The 11,014-nt window shown below is 43.7% G+C and overlaps 1 pseudogene; it reads right to left on the bottom strand.

The window, feature by feature from the left end:
* Positions 1-500: 500 nt before the first annotated feature.
* Positions 501-9,432, bottom strand: LOC130880966 (claudin-6-like; annotated as a pseudogene).
* Positions 9,433-11,014: the final 1,582 nt, after the last annotated feature.

Genomic DNA, 11,014 nt, shown 5'->3' with positions numbered 1-11,014 from the left:
AATATTGTGTGGACGGGGAAATGTCTATCCTGTGAGTTTCCTCCAGCAAAAGCAGCAGGAACTCTTCGGACAGGTCATCTTGAGGACCATAACGGCCAGATTCACAATGGTCTCAAAACAGAAGATGCCCAGAGTGAGTAACGATGCAGACTAAAAGTGTCACCCCTCCTGACGCACTGTCTAGAAATGGGAAATGACAATAGCACAGCTGAGCAGAGTCTGTGCTTAGGTTGAGGCAGGAAAACTAGAGGTGAAGGTCAGTCAGAACTCCATAAACATAGCCTGTTTCAACAGTTAGAACTAACCCTGGGGGAGGGTATTATACAGATCTCTAGCAGAGTGCTTGCCTGTCAAACATGTTGGGCCCCAGGTTCAATACCCAGTACTGGAAAAGGAAAAACAAGAAGAGAAACACCAGAACTACTAGGCATCATTTCTTGATGATTCAGCTCAGGGTCCTAAAGTTCCTTGGCCAACAGAGTCTCACTCCCCAGTGAGCATCAGACATAATTCTAGGTGGGGCATGAGGAGGGTCCATGAGAGGCTGAATGTGGGGCAGATGTGGAAGAGCAAGCCATGTAAAATGACCAGGTCCCTGGGGCTCTCCAGAGTTGCAGGCACAGCACAGCAGCAAAAGGCCTGAAACTGCCCAACTCAGAGAGACCCCCAGATCCCACTTTTGTTCATCAACCACCAAAGGGTTATAGAAGTCCTGAATGATGGAGTAGACAGTCCAGCAGACAGGAATTAGGGTCAGGACCCGAGAGATGACAAAGATGAGCCCAGAGATGAGCACCAGTGGAGATTTGCAATTCTTGTCTTCCACACAGGTAGTACACTTGGCACCAGCGAGGTAGACCAGCAGGCCTAGCAGGCCAATGAGGAGGGTGGTTTGTGTTCCCAATAGTAAGTCATACACCTTGTACTGCATCTAACCAGTGCTCCAGACTCCACAAAATATTCACAACCCCTCCCACACCATCTGGGCCACAATGAAGCTGTTGCTGATGAAGGATGTCACCATCCACATGGGCAAAGCACAGAACACCAGAGCACTGATCCAGCAAAGCAGGGTCAGATGATCCCCAAGGTTCTACTAAGTCCTGCAGAGGCCATGATACATGGGTTGCAAAACAGGCTGCCAAGATCCCCAAGCTGAATGTGTTCAGGTGGAGGCTATACTCCAGCCTCTGGAATCCATATATCCAAAGAGTCTGGAGTGTTTGGGTGGAAGCTCCACCTTAAGCCCCTCCCCCATCTCTCTCTCTAAACCCTGCTGCATCTCAGTGATGGAGGAAGGTCATTGGTTAATTAATAAAGAAACTGCTTGGGCTCATAGGTTAGAACATAGGTGGGTGGAGTAAACAGAACAGAATGCTGGGAGGAAGAGGAAGTGAGTTCAGATGCAGGGCAGCTCCTCTCAGAGCCAGACGCAATGCAGTCAGCTGCCAGGTCAGACATGCTGAATCTTTCCCGGTAAGCGCACCTAGTGGTGCTACACAGATTATTAGAAATGGGCTAAATTAATACATGAGAATTAGCCTAGAAGAGGCTAGATATAATGGACCAGGCAGTGTTTAAAAGAATACAGTTTGTGTGTTGCTATTTCGGGGCATAAGCTAGCCAGGCGGCCGGGAGCTGGGTGGCAGGAACACAGCCCACAGCTCCTTCAACATCTCAGAAAGCAAATGATGACCCCTCCTTGAGAGATGCTCAAGACCACTCCCACAGGGTATTTAAATTGGCCCACCTGAAAACAGCAGTGGTTTTCCAGTCTGCCTTTCATGTCTCCTGCCAGGAGCATTTCTGTCCATTAAACCTGGGCTTTTTCTAATTCGGTTTGATTTGATCTGATTTGAATTGCTGCATTGGCAGAGAGGCTTGGGGTAGGGGGGGCAGAAACTTTTCAGAAAGTGTTACATATGCCTTTATATGAGATCAGATTTTAGGTGATTTTTTTTTTAATCAATGTTAAAGGGTTGCTTTTCATTTTTAGCCAAAGACTTGTCCTTATACTGAAAAAGGTCGTTAAGAAATGGTAGTGTAGACAACAACATGAGGTTACTTAGCAAAGGAAGCCATGCAGAACTTATTCCCAGTGACTGCTTCCTAGGGTGTTTGTGAATTTAAAACATAGCCCCTGCTTCCTGTTTTCCTGTCTCCTTCCTTCTTAGCATATGAATAGAGCCTTGTAATGAATGGGTAAGTGGCAGTACATTGGGCTGAAAGCTTTAGAAAGCACCTGTTTCTGCCCTCATTTTGCGGACACTACGCATGAGCATGTGCCACCTTTCTTACTACAGGATTTGTGTCTTTTCTGTGATAACAAATAGGAGAGCAGTTATTTTGTTTCTCTGATTGTTTGTCGTGAGTTGATATAGAGAAAGTGGGCATAGTAAAAGCCCAAATTCAAAGTTACCAGTTTCTAAGGGTTTGTGTGTTGTGATATATCCACCAGGGAAGACCACTCTAGCACAGGTTCAAGCTAATAGAAAGTTTTTATTAGCCAGCTGGCAAATACGCTGGGTGATGGGACCCAACTGCAGTCCCAAGTCTTTCTCAGGGTGAGCTTTTAATCACAAAATGCCATCTGTTGACATAGTTATCAAGAATAATCAGCCAGAAGTAGAATCACAGAAGCCAAAAAGCATGGTTAGTACATTTAGGGACTTTCCCAGATTTATGAACTCTTTTGTAAAATGATTTATTTTTATTTTATGTACATTGGTGTTCTGCCTGCATGTATGTTTGTGTGAGGGTGTCAGGTCCCTTGGAAATGGAATTACAGACAGTTGTGAGCTGCCATGTGGGTGCTGGGAATTGAACCCAGGTCCTTTGGAAGAGCAGCCATTGCTCATAACCACTATGCCATCTTCCCAGCCCCAAAATCTATGAACTTTGATGGATTAGGTCTTTATTCTAATTTTGGCGGGTGTGTGCTGAGATCCACGGCCTCAACTGTACTTCTGTCATGGCATCAGCTGTGCTAATGTCTGGGAGCCTACTAAGTAAGGTCGGAGGGGGGCAGTTACAGCATGGTATGTGATGTTTGTGCTTTGGTGTCTGAGAACGTGCAAATGTGTGATCACTGAGAGCAGGACAATCTTTGGCTCTGATGATGGTCGCTTGAGGCGGCTTTTTGTTGTTGTTTTTGTTTGTGTGGTATGTACACCAATCTAACTGATCTTCCAGCTTCCAGGGGTTCTGCTGCTTTTGGCTCCCACCTTATTGCAGAATCACTAGGTTTGAAATATATATCACTTGGCCAGCTTTATGTGGGTTCTAGAAAATTCAAACTTGGGTTCTCACTCTTTCAAAGCCACTGGGGCATCGCCCCAACCCCACAGTCTCTAAGTGTTTAAGGATAAGACTATACAGAGGCATTCTTTAAATAAAAACCTTTGATTGCTGAACCATCCCAGACCTCTTTGTATGCGTATCAAGCCCAAAAGTGTGCAGAGAAGCAGCATTTCTCACAATGGTACCCATCAAATCATACTGTCGCATTGCATCCTTTGTCCAACAGCTCAGTGACAGCCCTCACCCTCAACATACTGGACTCGGAGCACAAATACATTTGGTTTGAGGAGTTGATACATAGGATGCCCTCTTCCACGAAAGCCCCCAGTGTTCCAAGAAAATGGCAGCAGGCATTGTAACATCCTTGCCCATGCCAAGAGGATGGGAAAGGAGGGACTAGCTTTTATGGTTGAAGGAAATGAAGGAAAGATAGCTTTAGAAGACAGAACGTATATACATAACAATAAGTGTAATCTATAGCCTATATGTTAGTTACTTTTGGGTAGCTATGACCAAATACCTAGTGGACACAAAAAAGAAAATGATTTTCTTAAATTCACTATGTCAGAGTTCATTCCACCTGGCAGGCAGCCCATGGCAGAACAGAGTAACTCCACTATGGTAGCCAGGAAGCAGACTAGACAGACTGGAAGATTCAGAGCAAGACATAGCCACCAAAGACACACTAGGAAGACCTCCTTCCTCCACAGGCTCCCCTTTTATTGTTCTCCACCTCCCAATGATGCCATCATCTTAAGAGACGTGAAAGGGTCAATCCACTGAGTAGGTCAGAACCCTCCTGATATACTTCTCTCTGGAGCACACTCCCAGACTGATATGCCCGACAGTTCTCCGTCCAAGTGAGTTGACAATCAAGATTGGCCATGGCAGTCTGTGTTTCCACATCCCAGTTTAGGGAGAGCAGGAGAGAAAACAAATGTATATATTACAGAACTGAACTGTTGGAGTATTTTCAATTATGTTATTAGTCACTGTATTATTTTATTAATGTAAAAATTACAGCACAGACAGCACACCATCACTCCTATAAGCTTCTCGTTGGTACATTCTGAAGGGAACATCCATCATGTCCATGTAAATGCATATACAAAGCACACTTTAATTTTGAAAGATTACATAAGAGCCAGTAAACAAAACATTCTGGTGATACCCTCTTCATTTGTTTCAGTTATATAAGACCAGCATTGATAGTAAAACTGTAAAGAGCAGTTCTGAATGTTGAAGAATGATTGTGGAAATATTAGCAAAGCCCTTCAAATGCAACCTGCGTCTTCCTTTTCTGTGGCAAGACGATCTGAACAGTGAGCATGAGTATCCCTTAGCCTGCAGTCGTTGCTAGAGCTCACATCTTCCCCTGTGCTAGGTCAGAAACACAGATACCTAATGATCTGTGTTTCGTAAGTACAGAAGCACAGGCTCCCTACCTCTGAGCAGGCTGAGTGTCCCTTTATCAGGGAAGAATTTTGCTCGAAATTAACACAGCCATCTTAAAGGAATGTTATTCCCTTTGATGTCAGTGGCTAAAGACATTCGCTCCCTGAAGCCACATCATCTGACGTTCTTTTTATAACTTCTCAATAATTTAAATGTAAAAGGACCAAGCAGTCTAGCTACTGAATAATGCTCACAGCATTATGCCTGCAGGCCCCCACTCTAAAGGATATTTTTGACAGTTTATTTTAATACCAGTACCCAGCTCCATGCCTAGGAGAATAACACATGTAATTTAGTGCCACTCTATCGAATTCATCAAAACAAACAGGACACGTCCAATAAGGTATGAGAAAATCACGGTCAGTCAGCCGTCCGGTATCCCAGAGGCTGAACTCCACGGGAGTTTAGTGAATGTGAAGATTGCAGTTTTGTATTCTTGAATAAGTATTAATATCTACTTAAAACTTAGTTTCACTCAATTAGAGGCCAGCTGTGGCTTGAAAGTATATAAGAGACACAGAAGTGTAAAAAAAATACGGTAAAGTGAATTTTATAATGCTTAAATATTGTTAGAGTTAAAAGGGTTTTGAAGACAGAGAATGGCAAAACAACCCTGCACCAGGCCCTGGAGTGTAAATTCAGCCACTCTCATTTTCTACAAAGATTCCCATCGCGAAATAACATCTCACTAGACTGGATCCTGTTACAGCAGTGGCTGGTGGCTGAGATTTCAGGGCAGATCTACCTGTCATTATTCCCCTACCAAATTGACTATAACAGTGTCTTCTTTATTCAACACCCTGGGCAAATTAAACCTTCAGATAACAGAATCCTCTCCCTTTCACCTGTACCTTTCTTTCTTTCTTAGCCATGTTTCTCTACTTGCAGTTAAATGACCCAGCAGCACCGAGAAAAACGAAAGTTGAGCGCTTTGAAAGGTCTGTAATGACTCCTTGTCTTTAAGCATCTTGTCTGCTGAACTTGAAGATCTTTGCCCCAGCCTAGCAAATAGGCGTTTTGTCACTCCAGTCTTTACTTAGACTGGTCCATCTCATTGAAATAATTCCTGCTCTCTCCCTTTATCAAGTCAAGGCCCACTGAGAGACCGCCAGCCCTCAGGCACACACAGTACAAACCCAAGGATAGGTGTGACTTCAAGGCCAGGAAGCCACTTTCTCCTTGTTATGACTCCCAGAATTCCCTAAGACTTCAAAACCAGGGAAATAGTCTGATTACCCTGGAACACACACCTGAAAACAAGCACTAGCTGAGATGGTCTGAGGGTTTTCTTTTTCCTGTAAGATAATTTTGATTTGTGAAACCCTTAGCATTTGTTTTGGTTTCTCAGAAATAATTTGTTTCTCGCCAATTCTAGGGTCTGTCGTCAATGGTTATAAGTTATAGAATAAATGGTGTCTAGATGACTAAGCAATTACCCCTCCCATTGTCCTTCTTTTTCTTCCTCTCCATCTTCGTTATTAGTTTTGTCATTCAGTCTTTTTGTTTAGTTGACAGCTTAATCCATGTCTTTATTGAATTTTCGTCATTTTCAACCCCTATGTTCCCTCTCCTGCTGAATCGCTTCTTTCTAACAAGTCCCCTTTTTCATTTCATGTCTCTGTGTGTATCCCACTGAGTTTAATTAAGTCGCTTACATGTGCATGGGTGTGGATTATTTAATGGAGCATAGATAATTTATCAGTGGCTGCACCACCAAAGAAAACGGCACACACTCCAAGAAATCATTAACTACTCTTGGGGGTGGGGCAGCATCTCCTAAGCCCCCTCTCGTCCACGAGGGGTTGCTAATGGATCCAGCACCGCAGATTTTGCACTTATTACATGGCTGCAGTGAGTTCGGGAGATCAACTGTCATAACACGTTTAAAGACATCACGTTGTAGCACTGTCCTACATCTCTAACTAACCCTCACACTCTTTCTGCAATGTTCCCTGAGCCCTGGCAGGGGTGATAGAGAAGTCTTGCTTAGGGCATGGCACTCAATACTTGCTTATTCTTGATACTTTGATCAGTTATGAGTTTCCGCATTAACTGCTACCATTGCAAAATGAAAGTTCTCTGATGAAAGCTGGTCCATGGATCACATTTTATGAAGAAAAAAAATAGTTTAAGATTCCTTCTTTGGAAAATCTCGACTAGGCACTATGAAAACACCTAAGAAACTTTAAAAGTTTGTAGATTAAAATGTTTTTCTTCGTATGCTCGTATATGCCCATAATCTCAGCATTCAGGAGGCTGAAGTGTAAGGGCCATAAGTATAAGGGTCAGCCTAGACTCTTGTGAAATCCTTGTGATGACACCATAGTTTACATTTTTTATGTTGTGGTTATTAGGTGCCACTCACCCACAAATTCAACCTCATAGCACTCTGTGACCTTCAAGTAAGTGCTAAACATCTGAAAAGGATCTCTTTGAGGGAAAGCAACCACTCACTCTGGAACTTCTACAGGATCACTGCATGTCACAGCTGTAGCTATGAATGAATCCATTTGCCAGAACCCAAATTAGTCAGGTATTTTCTGACTCCCAAAGTAAGATATGCCCCCAGTTGTGGAAGCAGGAACCTGCTATCAAGTTGTCTACAAACACAATACAAACTAAGGTTAGATGAACATACAGTTAGGGTATGCTGCCAGAAGACCTATAGGAGACTGAAGGAATAAAGCCAGGTAGAGATGCGGGAGACAGGCAAAGATATAGTCTCAAGACAACACCTTAACCCCATAGCCTTAACCTGGTCCTTGGGGCTGTGAAGTACCAGTTGCTCTTGAAGAACCAAAGCTCCTCCATTTTATCCTCCTCCTCCATCTTGTGTCTTATGTCTTGCATAAGCTATTCCAGTCCTCAGAAATGGCCAGGGGCAAAAGTAACAGGGCAGCTACCTGGAGAGTACAGATAACCTCAGAATGTCCCCACCCAAAGGTCAGTTGACAAGCAACAGGTCTAAAATAAAATCTGGGAAAAGTCCCTAAACATGAGCCAATCAGGATGGAACCCATCACCCCACACTTTGCTAATGTAACTTTTCTGGGTTTTGCCTTTAATGCCCTCTAGAAGGGCAGGGTGCCTCCTCTTGGAGCTGCTGTATTGACAAGGTCCCTGCCGACTTGTAATGTGCACACAATAAACCTTACTTTTGCATTTCGGTGAAGTTGGTCTCCCTGGTGGTCTTTTGGGGCCCCCACTGACTGGGAATAACACACTATGAGTTTGTCTAACTTTGGGGCAAAGATTAGGCATATGTTTGTGCCTCCCATTTATTAGTCAGTGACCGTAAGTCTAAGTGACATACAGAAAGCATGTCAGGCATCTCTAGGCCAGGTGGCTTCACTCAGCCAAGGCATACCAGATTTTACTGCAACTGAATGGACAAGGATACAGAATGGTAAATGGGGTCTGAGCAGGAAAACATTATTGCCTCCTGGGAAGAGACACATCAGTGTGCATGCATTGCTTGAAATGGAGACATCTTTCCCTGGTGGACAGACAAACCCTTCCTCCATCCAGGGTACTCAGGAGGGACAAAGAATAAAGGTGTGCACGTGTGGAAATACCAGCAGAGAAGTCAACCGCTGGCCTGAGGTCAGGCAGGAGAAACATGGACATAGTTCGAACTCAGACACAAATCCCTAGCTCCTGAATAGGCTCCAGGTAGGAACTCAGCAAGGAGCAATAGGTGGAAGACCTAGACAGCTAAGTAGCCTCCCAACATGGTTTCTGTCCTACAACCCTTCAAGAGAAAGCTTGGCAGTCCAGGGCTAATCCTTCGGGTTTTCCTTTCCTTTTCTGCAGGCTGCACATTCTCCAAGTTTGTGCTCTCCCAGGAAATCAAAGAGGCCTTCTGTTCTATCAGATGACAAACATCTCATTTTCTTGGCACCAACTCAACAACAGGCAAATGCCAGACTCCCAGACTTCGTAAATGAACGAATCCAAAACCTAGAGAAATCCTTGCCAAGGCTAAAGAGGAGGTGGGTGTTTTCACTCTCTCTTTAGCACTTCAAAGTTAATTACATTTATTTCCCATATCATCACTTTCTGGTTCTAAAGAAACTTCCATAAAGCAAAGATAAAGTTATCGTTAAAGGTTCTCACTAACAGTTAATAATTTGTCTCAGGTGGGGGGAGGGGGAATTCTGCAATCTCTTTTGTACTGAAATTGTGCAAAGCTTTTTAATTATAGAAGGCAAGTACCTATGGAAGCACACACAAAATACTCTATTCATCACTTTGGATTAAACTGATTTTTTTTAAAAGCAAAAGTGTATTAGCAAGGAGTGAAAGACCCTGTCTAGACAGCTTCCTCCAGGCAGAACACGTGGTGACTGGCACAGCTGAATGGCTTGCCCTTTGAGCAATGGGCGGTGATAGAGAGCTGGGAGCTCTGGGAGCACAGGAGGTGACCGGGGACTTCCCAGCTCCTAACAGAGCAGAAGAGCAAGCTCCATAACACTATGCTCTTGCTTGCTCCTCTAGGCGGATAGCTGGTACACTCTGCTACAAACAGCCCCCGGATTACTGCAACTGAGAGGTTCAGGGAGCATTCTGTTCTTTGCTTTTGGATTCAAATTCAGCAGATGTCAACCAAAGCTCCTTTCCTGCCCTCCAAAACGGCTCGCCCACAGTTCTGCTCACCCTAGTCAATTCTAACTCCATGTTTCCGGTTTTGCCTTTGACTTCATCTCATCTCCTCCTTACAGACCATGGCCAGGCCGTTAACCAATGCTGCTAATGTCACCTTCAGACCCTGAGCTTGGCCATTCCTGTCATCAACACAGTTTCAGCATCTGCGCCTGAGAACTCATTTGCTAAAGACAACCTCGAGCTAATGTGTTGATAATATTTAGAGGTTGGACCATTGATAGGCCAGCATTTCTTTGTGGTTCGTGGGTGGCTTTCTTAATCCATTAAGGGAGTGTTTAGTGATTAGGGGAGTGGCTTTGTTATGAATGTGTTCTTCTGGAATATTTGCTGTCTCAACATGTGACAGTCTCTACCATGTCATGCCATGAAGAAGGCCTTCACTAAAACTTGGAAACCGCTAATGCCTTGGTATTTCTACATTGTGAATAAATAATATAAAATAAATAAATAAATTTTTATGAGGCCTAAATATCCAATCTGTTGTATTCAGTCAAAGGAACAGAAGTAAAGGGGCTGGGAGATATGATTCAGTGGATTCAGTGTATAGTGATTGCTGGCTTAGATTATGTGGAATCTTTGGGAGATTCTCAGCACTACAAAAATAAAGAAAATGGACTAAGAAATCATGTCCACTGCTCCAGTGGTTCAAGTCATCACCATGTCTTGCCTGGATAGCTGGAAGGTCTCCCTTAGAGGTCCTTCTATGTACACAGTCCTTGGCTCACGGCACTCTTAACAGTACAGCAAGAGTGATCCTCTCGAAAACTACAAATGAGATGTGTCACAGACCTTTGGTGGAAACTCTTCAATGACTTCCACCTAACTTAGAGTGAAGCTAAAGAGGTTGCTAATAAAACACCTCCCAGGCCCCCACACATAAACTCCATTGCCCTTTTATTTGCCTTACTGGCCATCCCCTCACTCCCAGCTCAGTGTTTCTAGAACCTCCAGACATGGTCTCACTTTCTCTTCCCTCACAGCAGGACTGACTCCCACCTATGCTTCAGATAAGTCTTCACTTAAGTTGCCTTCCTGTTGTGTGGTCTCTGTACCTGAGCATCAAGCCCCTACCTTGGTCCTCATCAATTATCATACTAAAAAATTATTTGTCTATGGTGTTTTCCCCTGAAGAATCTGAGTGCTACAAGAACAATGTTTTGTACCCAATATGTTGACAGGGTGGTACCCAGTGCCCAGCACAGTGTCTGACTCACTAGTGACCAGACTAAGATTTACAAGAAACGTGCAACCTGATAACTTGACACTGGTCCATGAAACCGGAAGAACAGACAATTAGCAAGGCAAACAAGTGTTGTTTGTTGTTTTTTACTCTTTACTCTTTAGCTCTTCGGGAAGGCCCATCACTCAACTCCCAAATAAATCACACAGAAACTTATTTTTTCTTACAAAAGCCAGGCCTTAGTGTGGCTTGTTTCTAGCCAGTTTTTCTTAAATTATCCCATTTACCTTTTGCCTCTGGGTTTTTTTCTTTCTCTATTCTATATACCTTTCTTTACTTCTTACTCCATGGTTACTATGTAGCTGGCTGACTGGCCCCTCATGTCCTCTCTTCTTTCCTTGCTCCTCTCTTTTT

Source organism: Chionomys nivalis, chromosome 9 (assembly GCF_950005125.1).
Source record: "Chionomys nivalis chromosome 9, mChiNiv1.1, whole genome shotgun sequence".
In the NCBI taxonomy this organism is placed as follows: Eukaryota; Metazoa; Chordata; class Mammalia; order Rodentia; family Cricetidae; genus Chionomys; species Chionomys nivalis.
Note: the sequence above shows the minus strand (reverse complement) of the source record. Positions and strands in the feature narration are given on the sequence as shown.